The following is a 22016-nucleotide window of genomic DNA, read 5'->3' on the forward strand; positions in this document are numbered from 1 at the left end:
ATTTACCAACCTAATAAATTAGGTTGCCTTGAAAGTCGCCGTTTACGTTTACATCGTACATTCGCGCACTTGGCTATACTGCGCGCTTTTAAAATTTACATCGTTTCAGTCAAAGATTACAAAGGATTGTGTCTACGCAAATGCACATTCATCAGATTTGCCTCCTCAATCGAATCATCTGCAGCGCTGTCGTTTCATTTTATCTTTCAGTCGAAGGAAGAAAAAAATGAATAAAGAAAACAAGTCGTGTAATTATCTTTTTATTATAATTTAATTTTATTGAGTTATGACCATAAATTACATGACTCAGTTAATTTCCTCCAGGGTTATTAACATATTAACAATTAACGTGCTTGTCGACTGACGAACGTTACATTTGTTTCTTGTTTACACTCATTAATATTTATGCATTTGTTATCTGGCATCCAATACGAATACTTGTACGACACTTTTATAAAGTAGTCGTATGTGAAGATGCATGTAACTGCTCCATAAACATTATGTAAATCATACCGATAGTGAAGTCAATTTTTTTTTAATGAAAATCAAAAAAAAAAAAAAACGCTATAAACGTAAAGAGCAGACAAGTATTAAAAAAGAAACAGCGATCATAACTAATATGCTGCGGACATATACATATATGAAATTTGTAATTAGAAAAAATGTTTGCTAATGAAAAGGCGAGGAATGGAAAGGCAGATGGATTCAAACGGGAAGTCAATGCGAAAACAAGATAGAATCTTTGCTGTCCGTATTGTATTGTAGGGTGTTAATGGTTACACGTGTAATGTTTTTAAAAAAGTTTTTTTAAGGGAAAATATAAAGTGTCTTACGCATCTACAAGCACTTATGTACACATAGTAGTTACACACGAACGCCATTATCAGTTGTAAGATGAGCACAGGATGATAGAGTCTGATGATGTATGGAAAAATAATAATAATAATACCATGATAATAGCAAAAGTAGGGAACGATGTTACGTGAAAATAAATGCTGTTTGCGTACATTCCCATTAAGTTTATGCATGAAATACATTCATAGGCGTGCACACTGATGTATGCGTACATAGGCATACAAATCCCTGCAAACGCGCTTTTACAATATATAAGCCCAGCCACTTCCGGCCAGTAGATGTTAACTTCCGTTGTCACCTAGCACCAAACAACAGCAATAACAACAAGAAAAACGAGGCCTCGAAACCACGAGCGTCATTAAGTATTCACGTTTTTGTAATTAGTCCAGACCTAACAGAAACCATGATAGCGTTGAGCGTAAATACCTTACTTTACTATGCACCTGAATTTACATACATGTACGTATTTAAATATGTTTACACGTGTGAATGTATATTTCATTTGGTAAGCGCAACCATGGAAAATTAATAAATTACCGCGGGACAGTGACTTCCGTTAAAAATTTATTATTTTAAAATTGTGCAGACATGGATAACAGCGAGCACACATACGAGCATGCATTAAACCGCTGCTTGGAATCGACTAATAAACTCAAGCATACGTGGTTTTATATTCAAAACTGCTCAAATAATAAATAGAACCGTGCACACGAAATATTTATGAATTCCAAATAATTACTGTACGCGCCAAATAATTACTACGTGAAATATGTTGTTCACTTTTCGATATTGCAAAATACGAGGTTTGCGGATAACGTGGATTTGCCGCGAAATATATTGATTAATAACTTTGCCGCCATTGTATAAACTGAACGCTCCCAATACCATTACGTTGGCATTTCTAAGAAACCATCCATAGAAAGTCCGACACAACAAATCCACGTGAGCCAATTCTTTCCACAATATTAAACATTGTGATAAAAAAGACCACGTCCTGGGAAGTTTAAAGTTAATTCACACATTTTTGGATCTAATTGACGAACGGGAGGAAGAAAGAGCATAAACGGAGAAGAACTAATCGGAAGAAAGGAAGAAAGCTCGAAACAATTCACGTGAATCGCTTTCGAACTGCTATGCCAATTTCGAACCAGCCTCTGTTTACTAGACAAAACCAACGCGTAACGATGTGCCGTTACCGCAGGGCTACCCAATTATCGCATGTTCATTGCCTTTTCCAAAAGAAATTATTCTCGAGACAAAAAACGCTCATCATTTGCCAGTTACTCTTAAAAAAAAAAACCTACTCTTACAGGTTTTTAGACGTAATGTCCATACGTATATAATTTATGGATGGAGACAACTGAACTCTTTGTTTCATCTCTTAGCCCAAGATGAGCCAGCACGTACCTAATATAAAAAACATAACTTCGAACGTTAACATAAAATTCATCACAGAATATGATAGAAGGTTGTGTGTCTGTGTATCGAAATAAACAAGTTCCCAGAACAAACCGCCCCGTTGGATATGTACAACATTATAATTGTTGAGAATAGTAAATAAACGGTTTCAGTTCCTTAAGCCGATTCAAGCGAAAAGCAATTTCACAACTGTTTTTAGAAGTACACAATAATGAACAAAAGACTACAAAATGACCAGTAATTGAAGACATTAAACTAATAGCGACGATGTCCTAGCAGTACAACGACATGCATGCATTCATATGTACAATGTATTCAAGCATTTTCTACGAACCGGTAAAAAGCAGCAAACCTTATAAGGACTTCCGCACTGAGATAGGAAATGGTACGCATTCAGTTGGGACTATTTCCAAAAAAAATTTATACACCAAGCTCTCCAATAAACACATTAACTAGAGCTAGCTTTCAGATTTTCAAATCTATCCGCTTCGTCGAAAACTTCAATCCTTTGGTAGACTTCTTTACGGGTAATGCTAAATTATACGTCCTAACTGTAGATCTGTCATATACGCGATATATACCGATTTCTACATGTATCACTAATAATTACTAAAACCATTTCAAGTCAGACGGGTTAGGTTGAGTTTTTGTTAAAATTTTGTCTGACAAATTGAATAACGAACTTAGTGTACCCATAATATCTAATGAGGTATACGTTCGCATGAGGGTAAATAATTCGTGTAAGCGTCTGCACAGACGTATGCACAATAATATTAATATATGATGCAAAACATAAGAGCAAATTTCATTGCTGGGTTGCTTCACAAAATGCAGCCTTAAGTACGTACGTACAGCCTACCTGAACGCATGCATATTTTATATATATAAATATATGTATATTTATTTGCAAAGACGCTAATTAAAATATTGCGCTAACGCTTGATTCACTTATTGGGGAAGGTATTTAATAAATTCTACTTTTACAATTTTCAAGTCGAATTTTTATACTCACCTTAGCGGGAATATTGAAAGTTTGTCACGCATAAATACATGCATTTTATCCCTAGCACCTCACTTGGGTTGAACGGAATCTATTTAGCAATGTCTGCCAGCCTGCCGATGTACCTATTAGTCCGTTTCTTTACGATCTCTGAACTTTATCCCAACAAACGAACGTCGTCGTCATTCTTTTATCACTCTGCTCAGTTTAGTTTTGGAACTCAGCAGCGTCCCACGGTCATCAACAATAAACTGATAATCTTTTCCTTGCAAATCTTGGTTCCAATCAGCAATTAACGAAAACCGTGTACAAGTAACACATGCTCTGGATGCGCATTCTTCTAATGAGTACAACTGCCCCCAAATCTATACTGCACACAGTTGACGCTCCTAATGAATGGGTTTTCGCCTTACTTTGTCTTACACGCCATGCAGATTCGGCCTAAACCAGATGCTTTTTTCCATTCATCTTATTTGTATAAACAGTTTACTTAAAACAGTAGTCTTTTTAATTCATTTATATAATTGTAAGTAGGTACACATCTGTTCATATAAGTGCATGCATGCAAACGCATGGATGGTCAGAATTTCGTTTAGACATATGTATTTGCATGTTATATATAGTATACCATGGCGTGTAATTGACGATAAGTTAGTTTTGTTTGTGTTGACAGCGTGTTGTGGATTTTTAAAGTTAAATCAATGGTTTGAGTGTGAAATTTACAATAAAGCCTTAAACGAACCTAGGATTCCCGACTTCTTTGCTATATCCGCTAGCCATTCAAACTTCACCGTTCGACTCAATAGATTAGCTTTTCTACCTTGCATATCGATTGCGAGTTTCACTAAATTATTTACGATAAAGTCTTTGTTTCTTGTAACTTTTCAATTTTTTGCATCTGTGCACTTAGCACATATCGCCGTACTGGCGACGTTAATTTACCAAAAACTTCTTTATTTGTTTTGTTGTTGCCTTCTTTTTCCATTCCTTTCCGTACGTACACATAAGTGTGTCTGTATTAAAACACCAAACAACGTGAGTATTGCATCGCATCTGTGATTCCAGGTGCGGGTCTTCCGTATTTCTTTTTACCCTCGCAGGCGTATGCTATAATATAATAATGTTCCCCCCTATTTTCATTGTTTAGATCGGTTGTTTTTTGTCACATGGACGCACGAAAGAGTGGCTCAAAAAACTAAATAATATTGACATGAATCGATAGCTTTCGATTCAACTCCATTTAAATTAAATTTATTGTTCGTTGACCTTTTCCGTCATAAAGTACTGAAAATGAGATATTTTTGCCGTTTGACTTTTGGTGACTTTTCATGAGAACACTTGTATTGGGCGGAATCCAAAGATGGACGTACGTGGTTCAAATGTTCTTAGCTTCTTCTCTGTTAGCTTTTATTGCTATAATTATTATCATCGTAACATATGAAAAGGGACTGAGAGGCGAGCAAGCTTAAATCGATTCGGAAAATGGCCCTGAACAGACCACTAATACAGTAAAGGGTGCGTCTTTCTTAAGCTGCACTGGATGTTGCGTATATCCGTGCAAACTGCGTGCAAGCGATGCAGATAGTAAATATCTTCCCATTGAAAAAATGAAGGTGACGCACGACTGAATTCGCTTTAATTTCTTTAAGGTTGTTGCCGTGTACAGAAGATACTTAAATAAAATTAAGATAGCATTGTTTAATATCTTAGCAATTTGGACTGCACATGTGTGCGCTCGTGTGTATGCGGGATGTCCTTGCGAAACTTTATGACAAACGCCTGTATGCGTTACATTTTTGATTATAAGTTGCCTCACTTCCCTTCCATTCAAATTTCAAATCCTGTTGACGATAATGTTATTTTGTCGAATAAATTTGACTAAAGATTCAATAGAGTGCATGCATGCATGTAAAAATTGAAATTCTGTTATGTTGGCTCAAATAAGAAAAAATAATAAAATTCTTTTTAAAAGTTTTTTAAAAATCAAGTATCCTCGAATATATGTACATTCATGTGCATGCCCGTTAGCTATACACATTTTCTCTTTATATTCTTCGTTCTTTTACAAGCCCCGTTAAACGAGCTCCACGCTTACTTACATGCATGCATGTATGCATCCATATCAAAAGTTTACTTCAACTATTGTCAATAGGAGAGTTTTATTTATTTATTTTTTTTTTTTTTGGGGGGGGGGGGGGGGGGGTTATACCAAATTTTGCGATTATTTAATTTTTCGTGCATTGTATATTTGTATATGTTTACCCTTATTGAACCAATCAGTGAATTGCGAGGAAAACGACGATTGTTCGTGCGATGATGTTTTGTATGTGAGTTGTGTGCGTTTGTAAACTTAAATAGATTACCATGCCTTCTAAATATGTTTAATGTACGCAACATATTAGGATGGAACTAATAGTCTGGGACTGGGACATGCAAATCAAGTTGATTGCGTTGTTGTGCTCATCGGCGTGTTGAGTGTTCAATATGCGATCTTTACACTACTTTACTTTAGTTTGTTTGCTTTCATTTTCTTCTTAGAATATGTTCGCATTTAAATCGAACAACAACTACAATAACAATAACAATAACAACGATGACAATAATAGAAAAAGTAAACTACTAAGTTTAGAGCGAATACTTTGATGTCAAGCATAGGTTTGCTTTTGTTGCTTCTTTCTCATACAAAAAACATAAAAAAATAATAATAAAAATAAAAATAACCAATTTCATTTGCAGTGCATAGGTGCGGTGCATAGGTACACTGTAACCTAACTACAATATATTATACAATTGCGTAAGAGTTGATTTGATGTTGTAGTAATGACGAACAAACAGTCATATATTATTAAATGAATAAGAAGAAGAACTCTCATAGTTGCGTGGAGTATTTGTTTTTTGTGTTGTGAACATTTGACAAATCTAGATTAAAAGAGTGGTCGTGTTTATGCATCGTCCGCATTTTCATATGGATGCATGTTTGCATTCATCTGAATTAATTTCATTATTATATGTTACTGCTAGATATTCCTTCCAGCTATGAACTGGGATAGCGGCCGGCTGTTTAAAGCAAGAAACTTAATAAACGCAATCTGCGTAAGCGAAGGCCTTTGAAGATTGGCAGAAGGACTTGGTATCCGAGGCAGCAAAAACAAAAATCTCTATGAGTATGAGCTAAGGGCGTCGTTTAGTCGACTACTCGTGCAAACATTCATTTATTTTTTTATTTATTTGATTTATTTTCAAATACATTTTTTCTTTTCTTTCTGTTTTACTACGGAAAGAAAACTGAAGTTTTAGTTTTAGTTTCTGTAAGTTTTGAAAGCATTCGCCTGAAATACCTACAAACCAAACTTTTCTATTGACGCATATAGGCGGGCAACACCTACCACTGCGCCACAACAGGAATTGATTGTTTAACAAGTTTTTCTATTTTTTTGCTTCTGGTACTTTTTTGTTTGCTTGCATACCTTGCCGCATAAAGAGAAAAAACATAAGAAGAAGTCAGCGAGAATACAAAGTTTATCTTAAAGTTTTTGTTTTTTAAGTGGGTTACTTGGGCACCAACACCTATTTAGCAATCAGCCATCAGTCGTCAGTGAGAATTACTTTTAGGAACAAATTCGTGTACAACGCTATTTTTATTATCATTGGTACATGAAGTACTTGCTGATTGTTAGGACTTCTTTTTATTTATTTATTTATTTTTTTATTTTTTTCTAATTTATTCAAGAACTGAACTTTCTTATATCTACATAGTTCAGGATGATAAAAAAGAGGGGAAGAAGTTATGGCCACCGGGGGTATCAACTACACGAGAGTTAATGCAGATCAAATATTTGCAATTTTTGAACCTGACCACCCTTCGATTGCATAAAGCTAGTGTCTTCCTCTACGACAATCGTACAGAGCGACTAGACAGTGCGGATTTTTTCGGTTATAAGTTAATGGGAAAAAAAATAATCTGCTCTGATTATTACGCACATTTATGCACCTAGGTCTTTTTGTTCATTTTTTTAACCGAATTTTCGCGAAACAAGCAACGATGGGATGAAATGAATCTTCCATCTCCCAGCTTTGGTTCGCTGTTTTACTCTACCCTTTTTTCGGAAATGAGACAGATTATTTAGTCAACAGAATATGGAAAGAGTGGCATGTGCGTTGCACTAAAGCTAATATACCTTCCGCGAATGACTTCTAAAAATCAGTTTTAAATTAAGTTACTGCCAAGCGGCCATTGCTATTCCTGATGCCATGCATCAACCGCAAAACAAGATAATTTCAACGGCAAATAAATCACTCAAAGCAAATTCTCTGCAGCATATCGCTTTACTTGCCAGGCACCATCGGACACAACCACTTACATACCCACTTTCTAAAGTATATTTTTGCTGGGATGATATGGTTGCAGGATTCCACGTATTGTTCTATATCTTAGAGAGAATCAAAAACTAACATAAAATTCCAATGTAGCGTCTGCTTATCTACTTGTATGCCTAAAAATGAATACACTTTATGTGTTTATGTGTGATACTGAACGCAGACGTTGGTTGTGTGTTGCATACGTGTGTATTTTATGCTCAAAACTCCGCATTTACACAAATACATTTTTGTGTTTGCTTATGTATGTCTATAATGCTTACCAAAAAAGCACATACCATCCAGAATCTACGATTGCTTCTACTGTTGTCGGTTTGGCTTTAATATTGAGTTCCTAAGTAAAATACAAATACATTAACATAACAACTGAATATATATGTAATTTTATGTACACAACAACTATTGTTATTTGTTGTAAATTTTATATTGCAACTTAGAGCATTATCACCTCTTCATGTCTATATATTTGCCAGGTAGCTTATCACCCCCAGTCTAAATACAGCAAATATACGAACTTAGTAAAGCATTGAAAAAAAGCATTGATTTCTCTGAGGACACATAAATATGTTTCAGAAGATTTTTAAGGAACTTAATAGAAAAATTGCAATAACGCTTTTAAGCTAAGTAGTTTCCTTTAAGGAAATGAACAAAAGCAATTTCGTTTTGCGAGAGAGAGAGAGAGAGAGAGAGACAGAGGCATCCCTAACACACAAAAAGACGAAGAAGGCAACAATTATATCCATGTCTGTCAAATTTTAAATCTGGCTTAGTGCGACATTAAAAGCCTTAAATTCGAAATGAATTCGTAAAGCTTTTCAAATCAATTTTTTATATGAACTAATAATACACTCTTCATATACCAACAAACATTCAAGGAAATATTAAACTGTTTCTTTGAAATTATTCTACTATTTTTTTTTTCTTTTTTTTTTTTTGTTTTTTATTGCAACAAAAGCATTTATTTTCCTTTTTTGTACACAAAGATGGCTTTAGTAGTTTGAAATGAAATTTAATAAATACGTGCGATTAAATAAAAATAAACAAATTAACAGCAAATATATTAATTTCCCTAAATTGAATTACTGATCGCTAGAATCAGGTAGTATTTAGATTTATTTCACGTAATATGCACAAAAGTGCGCAAATTTTTTCTTTTTTCGCATATAATTTCATTACGCGTTTGTCAATTTGAATATTATTTTTTCCGACTCTATTTAAATGTGTGAAAAAGTGGTCGCACGGTCGTGATGGCAAGCGAAAAGCAAATTTGCGAGCATGCAAGCGTACATACGTATGCAGCAGATAAGTACAGAAATATATATTTATTGGCCCTTTGCTGTCATTGTAATTAAATTTTAATTTAGTGCCCAATTTCCCAACCACATAAATTATTTTGTTATTATGTGGTGGCATTGAGGAGCAATGGCGCACATGCAAAAGTCTCTTTTGCATTTTTCCATGCCTCGTCCATGCGGCCTGCATCAACACAAGCACATTAAATGCAATGATTTTGCCGACATTCTGAGAAGTCCAGACTAAAGCGTCATGTTAAGAATGTTGACGTATGTGAGTGTGTATATGTGTGCGTATATATATATATATATATATATATATAAATATATACATATATGTGTATATGCGCAATCATTGTTCGAATCCAGACTGTCTATCCGATTGGCAAACTGGCAGTCAGACTAATGAACTGACTAGCTGAAATGAAATGGATGAATGATTGAGGGCTCGTGTTGTTGATGATAGTGATTTGACTTTATCTACATTGAATTTACTATCACATGTCGCTAGAGACCGGAACTAACAATTGTTAAGCACGAGTATTTTGTCGAACCGTGATAAGATGTTTACAAATATCGTAAGTATGTTATATCTATATATACATATATGTATATAATTATGTCTATTTTAAACCCTATACAATATTCCATCTACTTAAGCGACATTACATATGCATATAGCTTACACGAAGCCAATGGATAGATTTCCTTTTTCGTTGTTTCGTTGTTTGTTGAAATGTACAGGGAATATTTAATGTCGATTCGTATATGTGCATATATAAGTCTGTGCATAAGTCTGTATAATTAATAAACCTAAAATTTATTGACCATTGATTAACACATTCATAAAATAAACTAACAATCACACATGCAGTTCCTCCTCCAGTTCATTCTCCTCTTCTCAAAATACCGCAGAATATATTATCTGTACGCACATACAAAAATTTTGCACAGCAAGGACTAAAATGTATATAATTGCTGCACGAATTGAATTGCTTTAGTTATGTCAGTAAATTATTTTATGATAATCGCATTTATTTAGAAATTTTAAACACCTGATCACTTAACCTAATTGCTTTTAAATTTAATGTTAATAATGTCATTCAAGCTGATTTCATAATTGCACAAAAACTGCATTTTTTTGTTCAATTAAAAGAATTAATTTCAGGGTTGTTATTATTTTCTTTTTTTTTTTTTCTTATTGATATAATACTCATGGTATAGATCGCTATAACTTTGCGATAACTAATAAGAAGACTTTTATGGAATTAGTTCGCCTCGTTCAGAATTTTTGAACGCTCACTACCAGCTCATGCACGACGTTTGATTGCAAGAGGGGGAAAAGAAAACGAACCATAAGCGAACCCCCAGTTCGATTTAAACAAAGCTTTCAATTCAAACTCAAGGATTTCGAGAAAGAATGGAAGAAGGTGCGATTGCGGCCGCAGTAGCGATTTCAGCAGACATCGTTATCTAAAAGTCGTTGCCGACGATTGGCAAACCTAATAAGCGATGCCTTATGTGTAAAAGACACTTAAGGTGCAATGTCACTGCAACGTTTTCAGAAAGTCACCTTTTTTATTGACTTATTAGACGCTGTGAACATTCCAGAAAAGGGGAAAAGAGTTCATCACCATGAAGTGAAGTGTTTCAAAGTGAAGAGTGAGAGAAAATTAAGAAGAATATTTGCAACAATTTTCGTCCGCGTTCGAATTTTTAAGAATATCTTTCAAATAAGATTTTTTAGTGAAGCACGAGGGAAGGAGGAAGGCGTTTTCGATAGGTTAATTTGAACGTTCTCAACCGCCTATTCTATGGCCTATGCAGCAGCATCTACACAAAAGTTGGAAAAATTGCCTGCACCTACGCAATATTATAGTGTATCAAAATTTAATTTTTTTTTAATGCCTTTATAAGGCGCAGAAACAAGACTCAAAATCCCCTTGCCCAGTTTCAAATTTGGAATGCGATTAAACACGTTCGTCTGCTCGTCTGCCCAACTGTGTAGTATCTGGGATAAACATTCTATCGTTCGCAAACATCAAGACGCCGCCCACAAATTTGCAAAACAGTTTGAAAGTGATCCGAACTTTTCAAAGGACACGCCTACAACACTCACGCGTTTATGAGACAAAAAGTTTTATTTTGAAAATGTAAAAAATCAGCGTCGCCCACTCCATATTACAGAGCGGGAAAATTTAGTTCTTTTACTTTTTTTGTCTTTTAATGATAAAGGTGATGGATGTAGGAATGTAATTTTCTTTCTTATTTAAATGTGAAATTGCTCCAGTTAAGCGGCGTGCCGGCGTGTCCCTAAAATTAATGACATTTTGCAGGAATGGTTTCGGCGATGTTATCTGGGAATATTTACCAGATATTTTCGAACATCACTGTTATGTTACCTGCTCTTCCATTAAAAAGACAAATGATTCTTTCAGGTAACTGCAGTAACTGCATTCATATTTTAAAATTTGTCTATTTTGTCAAAGAGAGACAAAAAGCAAAATCAATTAAAGCATAGACGAATGTTTGGTTTTAAGAATTGAGACAATTTCCTCTGAGGTGACCGTTGGTCCGTGATCGTGGCAACTTTCCTAATTTCGGATACGTGGCGAATGTTAGTTAGCTTCCGTCTAGTTATTAAGACAAGTACCGATTCCAGCAAAATGATGATATTGTTCTCTTCGCGGAATAAAAACATTTCAAAAAAAGTTTTTTTCCACAATGGCTTCGTTTTTCGTTTGGAAAGAAACTTTGTCCACTACATGAGCATTTTAGTCCAACTTCATGGATGTACAGTGTTTTGTGTCATCATACCTTTGATAGCATTTAAGTTTACTTGGCGATTGGAAGGCTTTCAATCATATTGTTAGAGCCATAAAATATTTTAATTTCTAAATGGCCTTTTTCACGTGCGTGTTGAGCATGTATGAGTGTTTTCGCATCTATACGCAAACATGTAACCCTAAGCTCTCTAATTGGCGTATTAAAGCAATGAAATTAATTACACATGCAAACATGCAACCGTTGTATATACACCGGCACATACGAAATTAATATTAAACACTTTGAAATGTTAAACTTAACGCGCTGGCGTTATTTGCGGAAACACATTGAAGATATTTCAAAAACAATGTAAACATCGTTATGTGCATTCATCCTCGCATTCTCGGAGAGTGCCTATGCAATAATGCCTATTCTATTCTAATTTACATATAAAGATCCGCACGATATAATTCTATCGCAATGTAAACTAAATGCGCTTTTGTACGTTCACGTGTTCCATGTGTTTGCGTAGCGATAAGGTGTAGAACAAAATTTATAATTAGTTTCAGTTAAATCACAATTGCATACAAAACTCACACAAACAAATCAACGTTAAAATGTGTTTAACACTTCTCAAACACACTTCCAAAGTCAACAAAGCAAACTCAACCTGAATTGACACTAATGCCAGCACATATTGGGAAACTAAATAAAAATAAACGCCATCGGCATGCCTCATCCAAATGAAGTGTTCACATAAAATTTACAAATTTTTCAAAAAGTATGCAAGTACTCAGGCTTGTACCGACAAATGCTACGATTCTGTACAAGATTTTTCGTGTTTTAACTATTTTTTTTTTTTTTTTTTTTTTCGTTATTCCTTTTCCTAATGTTCCTGATACTAATTACATTCAAACCATGCCTCGGTATACAACCAAAGGCTTAATTTCATCTTACTATGGTTTTTCGAGATATACGTATAGTCGTCGGTTACTCAGTACGTGCGTTTCCGTGTGTGTACGTACATGCATTCATATTATATCACAACATGTGTAAATAAAAATTACATTTGTCTTTTGGGTTCGTTCGGTTTAAGCGCTACAGCAACTTTCATTAAATAGCAGCAAAAAAAAGTTGCAGAAAAAGTTTATCTTCTAACGACAAATACTGCTGCATATGTTCAACGTGCCACCACTTCTGCTCCCCAAACGCATGCGAATGAATATGTTTGCACTTGTTAGTGGGTTGGGTAAGTTTTCGAAAAAAGCTGCCTGGCGAAAAGAAACAAAAGGTTATTTAGTCAAAAGTGTAAGCACTTTTCTTTAGCATATCTTAGAAAGATATTTCACCGCGAAGCATACCCAGCTTTTTTAAACAAGTCTGATCGTTTAAATAAAAATCGAAAGCACTAAGCTCCAGGAATATTATCGCAAACAATTAAAGAATTATTTATGTCTTAGAGGAGAGCTCGTGCATCCCCACGTTCGCTCCTAAATCGTCGTCATGCACTATCCAATGGTATGCATAAAAAGAGTCTATTTAATTGCCTAGATGCCTAAAGGCGACTGATGATTTCTTTTTATATCACATCCAACACATATTACTTGGATGCATCGTACTAGGTGACAAAAAGATCCGACTAAGTTAAAATATCTTTTATCGTAAAGTTTATGCCAAGAAATCTGCTCAATTTGTGATAGAATAGCCGTATTTAACTGACAAACAGCCAGATAGACACATGGGTTAGAAGGGATATTATTGTGTATGTTACATTGAATAACATTCCTGGCAGTTTTTCGAGTTCCTAAATACACCATAGCTCATAAAAAATAAGATTTGATTTTCTAATCGAACAGGTGCTAGGAAACGTGGGCTAAGTCTTCAAAACACCAGCCTCTCTTAAGTAGCAAACTAAGTGCGAAGATCGAGATGACCCGCCCATAGAGAAGGCAAGGAATATAATCATAACTTAAAAAACAATACAAACATGAATCCATTTTGCAAATAATCCAAAGCAAGTAAGAGTTCATGAACTCTCGCCAAATAAACAGCTCTTAACTATAAACCAAGGTAAATGACACCTAATTACGAAATGAACGTCTAAAAACTCACACTATTCGCATTCAACACTATCTTATGTACAACAGCATATCTAACAGCAATTGTGGATTTATGATGGACTACATTTCACTTGTCACCTCTTGGCAAACTATTCTTTATATCACATGGCATATGAATATCACAAAAAAGTAGAGTCAAAATATTAATTAAATAATAAAATGCTTTTGTTCGAAAATTTTATGAAAATTAATATACTAATTAATAATAATCAAATAGTTGTCCGAATTTAATAAACTTTAGATTTAGTGTGCGCCCCATGCACATGTGTGTACCTAGTTTTATGAGCAGGACGATGTGACGTTAGCAACGCTGATAGTTTACAATTACAGTTCCATGGTAATATCATACCAAACGATAACTACTCTCAATGTTAAAACCCGTTCAAGAGCAATTTTCTTTTCTTTTTTACTTCTCAACCGAAATTGATGGCATATTAGATAGATCATTCCGGATGCACAAAATATGTATCAATCTAATCTTGATCAATGCCGGATTCTAACTACTTTTAACACGTTCTTGTTGTTTTGGAAAGCGTACGGTCGCAAAACATTATTCTCTTTACTCAACGAGCATCGCCGGCACATTAAATGCAAACGTTTGCGAAAATGGACTTCGATAGGCCATAAATTTTACAAAAGATTTTAAATAGAAAATAGTGCCAAATCAGGAAGTAAATCTCCTGGAGCAACTAACATCCCCACAAGCTAATTTATAGGTCTCTTGTAATGGTTCGAAGCAATGGGTATTAACAAAGTTAGCGCTAAGACGAATATAATTTTCTTACGTTTTTCTTTTCCCTGCAATCCACGTCAAATAAACGCATCCGCGCGTAAGTGCAAGTAAATGCCTGTTACTTAAGCCATACAACTACTCGTTGACTTTCGTAAATGCGAAGTAACGAAAGAGAACTGAATGAAAATGAGAAAAAATGGGAGAAATCTCTAATTTTTATGAATGCATGTCTACACATGTCCGTCTGTAAGTGCCAGAGTTTTCTGTGCATGATACTTGAACTTTTTAAAATTGCACAGATTTTTCCTTTCAACACTTTGTCCATTTCAATAAGTAATGGGACGAGAAGTTTATTTAAAAGAAAAAAAGACCGTACATTACGTACTGTTTATATACAGAGAAAGAAAAAAAAATCCTACGGGAGAAATTTAAGACAATCTTACAGACGCACATTACGTAACGATACACATGTGTCTACGTTTCTACATTTATCGAATCGTGTATACAGAGTTTTTAGCAAAAGGATAAATATTTCATTTATGTTAAGAAATAACTCGTCTTTCCTTAGCTCATTGTGCAGAATGAGCGCCGGGCATCTCTGTGTCGCTTGTCCGCTCTTATTGATTGATAAAAACCCATATACGCATTCTTAACATTTTATAAACGCACACATAGATATATATATATATATATGTATTCCTTCACAAAAACTACTTGCCGTCACTCAATTTATATGCTTTGCTTTCCTTTACATATAGCCATAATAGTAATGCCGTTGTTCCGACCAACAATATTTATGGAGTTGGTTCGATGTTGCGTGAGGCTTCTGATGATGCTTGCTTATTGCCATCATGACGACTGCCATTTAAACAACCATTGGCGGCGGGTATATTAAATTTATCAAACGCTTTTCATATCCAAGACCCCGCCGGGTATGTTTCCATTTTTAGACACAGCTATTAGCAGAATAGATTTAAGTACACTACCTTATCTGTGTGCGTCTGTGTCAAAATAATGATCACTCATTTCATCGAAATCAGATTAAATTGAGAAAGTAGCCAAATTAGTCCATGATTCCAACCAAAAATTACGGGAAAGGAAAAGGTTTCAAGTATATCTCTAGAGCGGTATCAAAAAATTAGGGAAATCGCTTGAAGCCTTCGATTCCTATTGAAGACAAGTCACGTATATTTAAGAGGCAATATTTAAGAATAGTAAGCCGCGCACTTGACCCATGTTGCCGGTTAGCCACATTCAAGATGGTCGTGGGTTTAAAAAAGTCGTTCTAAGCCAAACTTAATTTGTGCCTCCTTTTTCTCTTATTTTGACATGATGTGATTTCTGCTTAAAAAGTTTAAGTTGAACGGAAGTTACTGTTTCCTCAACGACCGTGTGTGTGTGTGTGTGTGTGTGTACGTGTTTTTATGTTACTCGTAAGCTCGTTCATTTAAGCAAAACGGAAATGCATTTTCCAGGCACGTACTTAAATGTCCAGACGCGCGCAAACATTTCATTCGCTATCAGCATGGCATCAACAAAGTAATACTTTAGCAATTGTTGCTTCTTCGTTACTACACAAACACACACAAAGCAATCAAACTTTTAAAATATTAAAATTATTTTCTTTTAGTCTCATTATTCGCACTGTTTATCTTTTCTCATATTTTTTATGTCGTCATAATTTCATTATAATTATTTATTTATTTTCTTTTCTTTCTATGCGCACCAACGCCGGACGTGGAAACGTTTTCTTAAGCATTGCGTTTGCAACGCTCATAATTAGGCATAAGCGGCCAATTAAAATGTAAATAAATAAATTTTCTTAATTAACATCCGAGTCTAAATCAATTCAGCTCCGGCTGTCTGTCTATTTGTTAATCTAGCTATTTGTCAAACTCATGAAAACGCAATTATTGTTTGAGTTGAGGCTTGAACTTGAACTAAATCCTTGCATAAATGCACTCGGAGTAGTTAAAGAAATTACTTTGCAACAGAAAGTAGAAAATTTTCAAATCCCGCACCACATCTATTACAAATACATTCTGCACAGGGTTGATCTGGCTGATTAGGGGCATTTTTACAACCAAACAGACAAATTTGAGATCGGTTTGTAAGCATAACCTCTTTCCTTCTTATACCTTTAAGCATAACTTTCGAAATTCAACCAAGAAAATATCCCCCAGGCTTCTGCTTTCTCTCTTTGCCTTTTTCTCCTTCTCTCTCTCTCTCTCTCTCTCTTTCACACACACACAGTACATTTTTAAACTGGAGGATTCATTGATGAAGAGACGTGCAATCAAGCCAGAGGACCTGGCTGACTAAACATACAGATGAGGAATAGCAAGCCGAATGTAGGACATACAGCTCATGGGTCTCTTTTTACCGTTCAAAAAAAAAAAAATCAATCTTTCTTTACCGTAAAAAAAAAAATATAAATCCTCCGATCTCCTTTTAAACGACATTTTCACAAACTCGCGGAAGCCACATAAGTACTTCAAAATGTGCTACCGCCTGATCAACGATTTTGGCATATTACTCTTGTTTATCCCTAAAAAGCTATTATGCATTTGTTATCCACGTAAAGTAAGTAGTGGCTGATGCCATTGTAGTGCTCTTATTCGCTAGAAATGTTCTTCTTTCTTCACATTTGCAACATTTTGATTTTAATGCTAGATATAAAGAAAGCGCGGGAAAATGGAACAAAGTACCTTAGGGTAGATAACGATTTAAAAAGAAATAAATTAAAAAGTTTCTTTTCCATAGCCACACGTAAGCACACAAACACACATCTTAGCGCATATAAAAAATATTTTACAATCTCTTTGTTTCATTTGTTTAATATCCGTTCGAAACTAAAGATCACTAATAGCTTAAGGTCCTAAGCTCATTAATTTGTAGCAATTATTTATCATTGATATCTGCGCGTCCTCGCTCATGCACCCGTGCAAACTCAAAGGCACAGATCTCTGGTACTCCATATGAGCGCGAAATCTGATTATATGTATTTATGAAAGCAGTAAAGCAAAAGTTGCTACATTTTGCTCGATTTCATACATTTCTTAAAAATAAAGATAAGACTTTTTAAATTAAACGAAAATATCCGAGTTGTTCCAGTTGCTAGATGGTATAGAAAAAATTTTGAAGTGAGTGTAAATATTTGTTATTGAATTCGATAGAACCATCCATAGTCCATCCATAAGCAGGGAACATCTGAAAACAAAACAAAAACTAACCTGCACTTAACGTTTACTGTGAATATTAAAACAAACGCACGCCGCTTATGAGTATGTATAGAAGTATATTAAAAGCAATTTCGACGATTGTTCCGACACTGACATAACGATTAGTATGTATTTACTTCATTCTATAAATGGATGGATATAAATACTTTTTAAAAATTATTTCTTTCTTTATTTTCTGTTTTTAAGTTTTATAAAATCTTATTTTTCTCATTCGTTCGAACGTTTGCTGCTTTCCATGTGCTTCTGCATTGTGATATGTTGAAGTGGTGCGCAAACATTGAAACCAAAACGAAACAATATTAGTATAGAGTAACTGATAAAAAAAGGAAATGAAAACCATAACCAACCGAAGAATCTCTACCAAATTTTTATGATATGCAGTTTTTACCTTCGCAAACGAATGGGGTATGTATGTACGCGTGTATGCGATGAAGCTAACCATGCATCTTGCTATTTTGGTGGCAATCGTTAAAACCAAAATCACATTTGGAAGGAAAAAAAACGCTCAGTACTTTTTTTTTTTTTTTTCAATAGATACTAACTACGCTTTGCATGTACCTCGGTATGTGCCCAGACAAATTTTCAATTATCATATATTCAAAGTTTCCCTGGACGAGAGAGTGTTAAAAGCTTTCAATTGAAAAAACAATTTTTGCAAAAACACATTCCGACTCCGATTCCCGTACAAAAATTGGAGACCGAAAAGGAGGTAAATTGAAAAAGAAAATTAAAAGCAAACCGTTAAAACTATTTACATAAAACTGCGCACATACACACGTAAATGCCTTAAATTTCTGTTAGATTTATTAACACGCTGACGGTTTCAATCACTACGCAAGGATGTTAATTATTGAACCTATAAGAATTGTGTGTTAAGACAATATTCGTTTCGTTCAAATGACAGGTCGATCCAGTCCCTAATCCTAAAGAAAAGTTCAAGCCAAACATATTGTATTATCGATCGCTTTAGCAGCAAGCAGTTCAGCACAATTCCTTACAAGCATGACGTTCTATCATTGCTTTAAGGATTTTAAAGCAATTTTTTGCCTCATGCACATAAGACGCGAGAGACACGACACCCTTAACTATTTATATATAGTCATACCCTTTACTACACTTAGAATTTTACACAATAAAGCGAAAAGTAAAAAACAAACAGATTGATACCTGAACAATTTAATGCATCATTAGTGTTTTTCATTTTTCTATTTTTTTTTTTGTTTTTGTGCCTTTTTTGAGTTATAATGCTCTCGTTGCACGTCACTTGTTCAAAGAAAAATGTGAAAACGTTCCACACATTAATGCACATAGTCTTCATGATTACTTAGCGTGATTGATTTATGGTTTTTCGCAAAGCATAGCCTCTCATGAAAGCTCAAGTGGTTTATATTTTTTTATGATTTGTTTTGCTCTTCAAATCATTGATGTTATCGTCAATAATAATGATATTTAAAGGTAGTTTATAATTAGTAAAATCGTATTAACAAGTTCTTTACGTCATCAATTAAATTGTAAACGTAATGAAAACTCATTTATTCCTCTATTCATTATGCGAGCCAAGTGAAGTGAACTGACCAAGTGATAATTTTTTACCATGAAATTTTAATTTAATTCAAAGAAATACTAACTCGTGTCCGCATTCATAGGTGTTTTAGGCGGTGCCTATCGTGTACGATAGGTGCGCTTTTACAATAGTAAAGTTATTACTTATATGAGCAGGTTTGTCGAAAGAAGTGCTAAGACATCGAATTACATCTCCTCCTTATTACGCTATCTGCATAAAAAAAAAGGTAATTTGATCAAAGATTGCCTGCACTACAGCTCCTATAAATAATTCAGATTCTAAAACGCTCCAAAATTTCCCGACACTTTTTCCCGACGGAAATTCATAAAAAAGAAAAGGACACGTCTTTAATTTTTTTGTCTTGAAAATTTTAAAATCGATTTTAATTGGAGTTAAATCATGTATTTATGAGACTTGTATACTACATTAAGCACACTGAACTACCTCAGTTCGATCGATTCTTTATGTCCTACTTGTCCTTTTTGAAGGAAAATTAAGCCCACACGTCGAACTTTATGGTTCCATAAAACGCACCTTTAACAGGGGGGTTTCCATTAAGCATAGCTAGATGTGGTAAAAGTTGGAAAAAGTAGCTGATTAATTACATAATTTTACACATTAGTTATGTACCGATTGGCCAACTAATTATGTTTTGTTCGTTTGCGTTCATTATGTACTTGTAATTTTTGCGATTGTCAGTGCAATCACGTTCTGATCGACGTTTTCATCGCCGTGACGCTATATATACAACCAGACATCATTTAGACCGAGCTATCGAGAGCAATAACAATAACAAGTTTAATATTTAGGACAAACGGACGCCATTCCTCACACAAATAGATGGTAAAATTTGTAATGATTTATTTCACTAACGGTTGATGACTATATTCAGATCATGCAAAGTTGGCTAACATTTACATGAAATTTAGCATTAGGTAGGACCTGCGAAACAGAAACGTTATCGCCAGCCCTTGCAATTATGAAGGCGATCATTACACCGATTGGCCGGGTCAGTCCATTTCGGCTATGAGGAAATGAGAAGAATATTTCCGCACGTATAGCGGCTCGTGGGGTACACGAATCTCTTCAATAGTTAATCGTTGACTTCCCCGGTGAAAACCAAATGCGCATTATTAACTTAGTTTTCTTCCATTTATTAGACAGCAACTTGAACGCCCACTTTGCCGACCTTTCTGTTTGATGCTGACTTACGCATACAAGCTCCGGCACAAAAGCACACTATAAGGTAGACGAAAAGGATAGGTTAGGAAAAGATATCCTTTACTTTACATTTTTTTCCACTAGGTGCACTGTGTATACACTAGTTATTGAACTTGTACATCTGTCTATAAGACAGAGTTTAAGTGTTATATTTAACAACATCTTGATTTTTTTTCCTTTAAAGTAAATGGGCAGCAACTATGAAACAGAGATAAATAAAGGAAATGCTTTAATGCCTTTTACTTCTCTAACATGTCTAACAATCTCTTACAAAATATCGCAAAAACAGAAACATTTTTTCCTGTTACATGAGTTTCATCCATAAGCTCAGATGTCGAGATTCATTTAATGAAATTACATTTTTACGTAATTTTCCTTTCAGTGATTATCTCAAAATGACTTCAGGTGTATTTTGAATAGATTATAATCAGTTAGAGAAGCGCAATATCAGATTATCGTAGTTTGAAGATGGGATCAAAAGAAAAAAGTAGAAATTTATTAAGGATTTCAAGCCAAATATATGTATGTATGCGATTATGTAAGCAACCCTTTCTGCTTAACCAAATCAAATTTAAATAGATAACACTTTTTGCTTAGTGTGTTATATAAAAATGTTGAATACAATTTTGTTAAATAACTTAAACAAAGTTTTACTTAAAAAAGGCTTCGCTACAAACGACAATGAAAACGGAAACGTATTATAAGAACCAAACTTCCATGTTAAGAAAAATGTCCTTAATAGAAGAAAACCGCAGGCATTTTTTTCATCTCCAAATGAATCTTTCACATGTTGCTCGAGCCATCTTTGCCCGAGCCACCTTTACCTACCTTTAATGAGCATTGATGTAAAATTCCTGATAATAATATGAAGAGTAATGTGATTTAGCATCAATCTGCTCTGAGTCGAATGTGCGTAAGCATTGTTCGATCAGTTAAGTAAAGAGCACTGTAGATCTACACGATTCCTTCCTTACGAATGAATCAAATAAAAAAAAAAAGCACCAGCATCAGTTTCACTGTGTTTATGGACGGTATTAGTTGAAATCGTTTAAATTCGGAAAATAATTCGAAAAAAAATTGATCACTAATTCAACTGAATCAAGAGAAAACTTGGGTTAACTGAAGAATAGAAAGCCACAATAAAGGCAAAGAACGTTAGGTCGACAACATTTTAAATTTAAATTGCAAATGTAATATTTTCAGTAATATTTGTCATAAATATGACGGAGCAGTGATGGCGTCTTTCAAAAAGTAAACCAAATATAAATGTGCGTCAATTCAATCAATCGTGTGAAATGAAATAAGAAAGTAATTATTAGATAATATGTGGTATTGAAAACAATAGCTGCAGGAATAGGCGACGACTGACACATTTATGTGTATTTACACACGCAGACCAAATTAAAAGGAAACCACTTGAGTAAACC

The 22016-nt window shown here is 34.5% G+C and overlaps 1 protein-coding gene across 3 annotated transcripts in view; it reads right to left on the reverse strand.

Annotated features, from left to right (window-relative positions):
• The window catches only part of LOC119634370 (tyrosine-protein phosphatase 99A), a 307831-nt gene that overhangs the window by 271204 nt on the left and 14611 nt on the right, over nt 1–22016 (reverse strand). The gene's annotated exons all lie outside the window — the stretch shown is intronic.

This window comes from Glossina fuscipes, unplaced genomic scaffold (assembly GCF_014805625.2).
Source record: "Glossina fuscipes isolate IAEA_lab_2018 unplaced genomic scaffold, Yale_Gfus_2 3, whole genome shotgun sequence".
NCBI classification, from domain to species: Eukaryota; Metazoa; Arthropoda; class Insecta; order Diptera; family Glossinidae; genus Glossina; species Glossina fuscipes.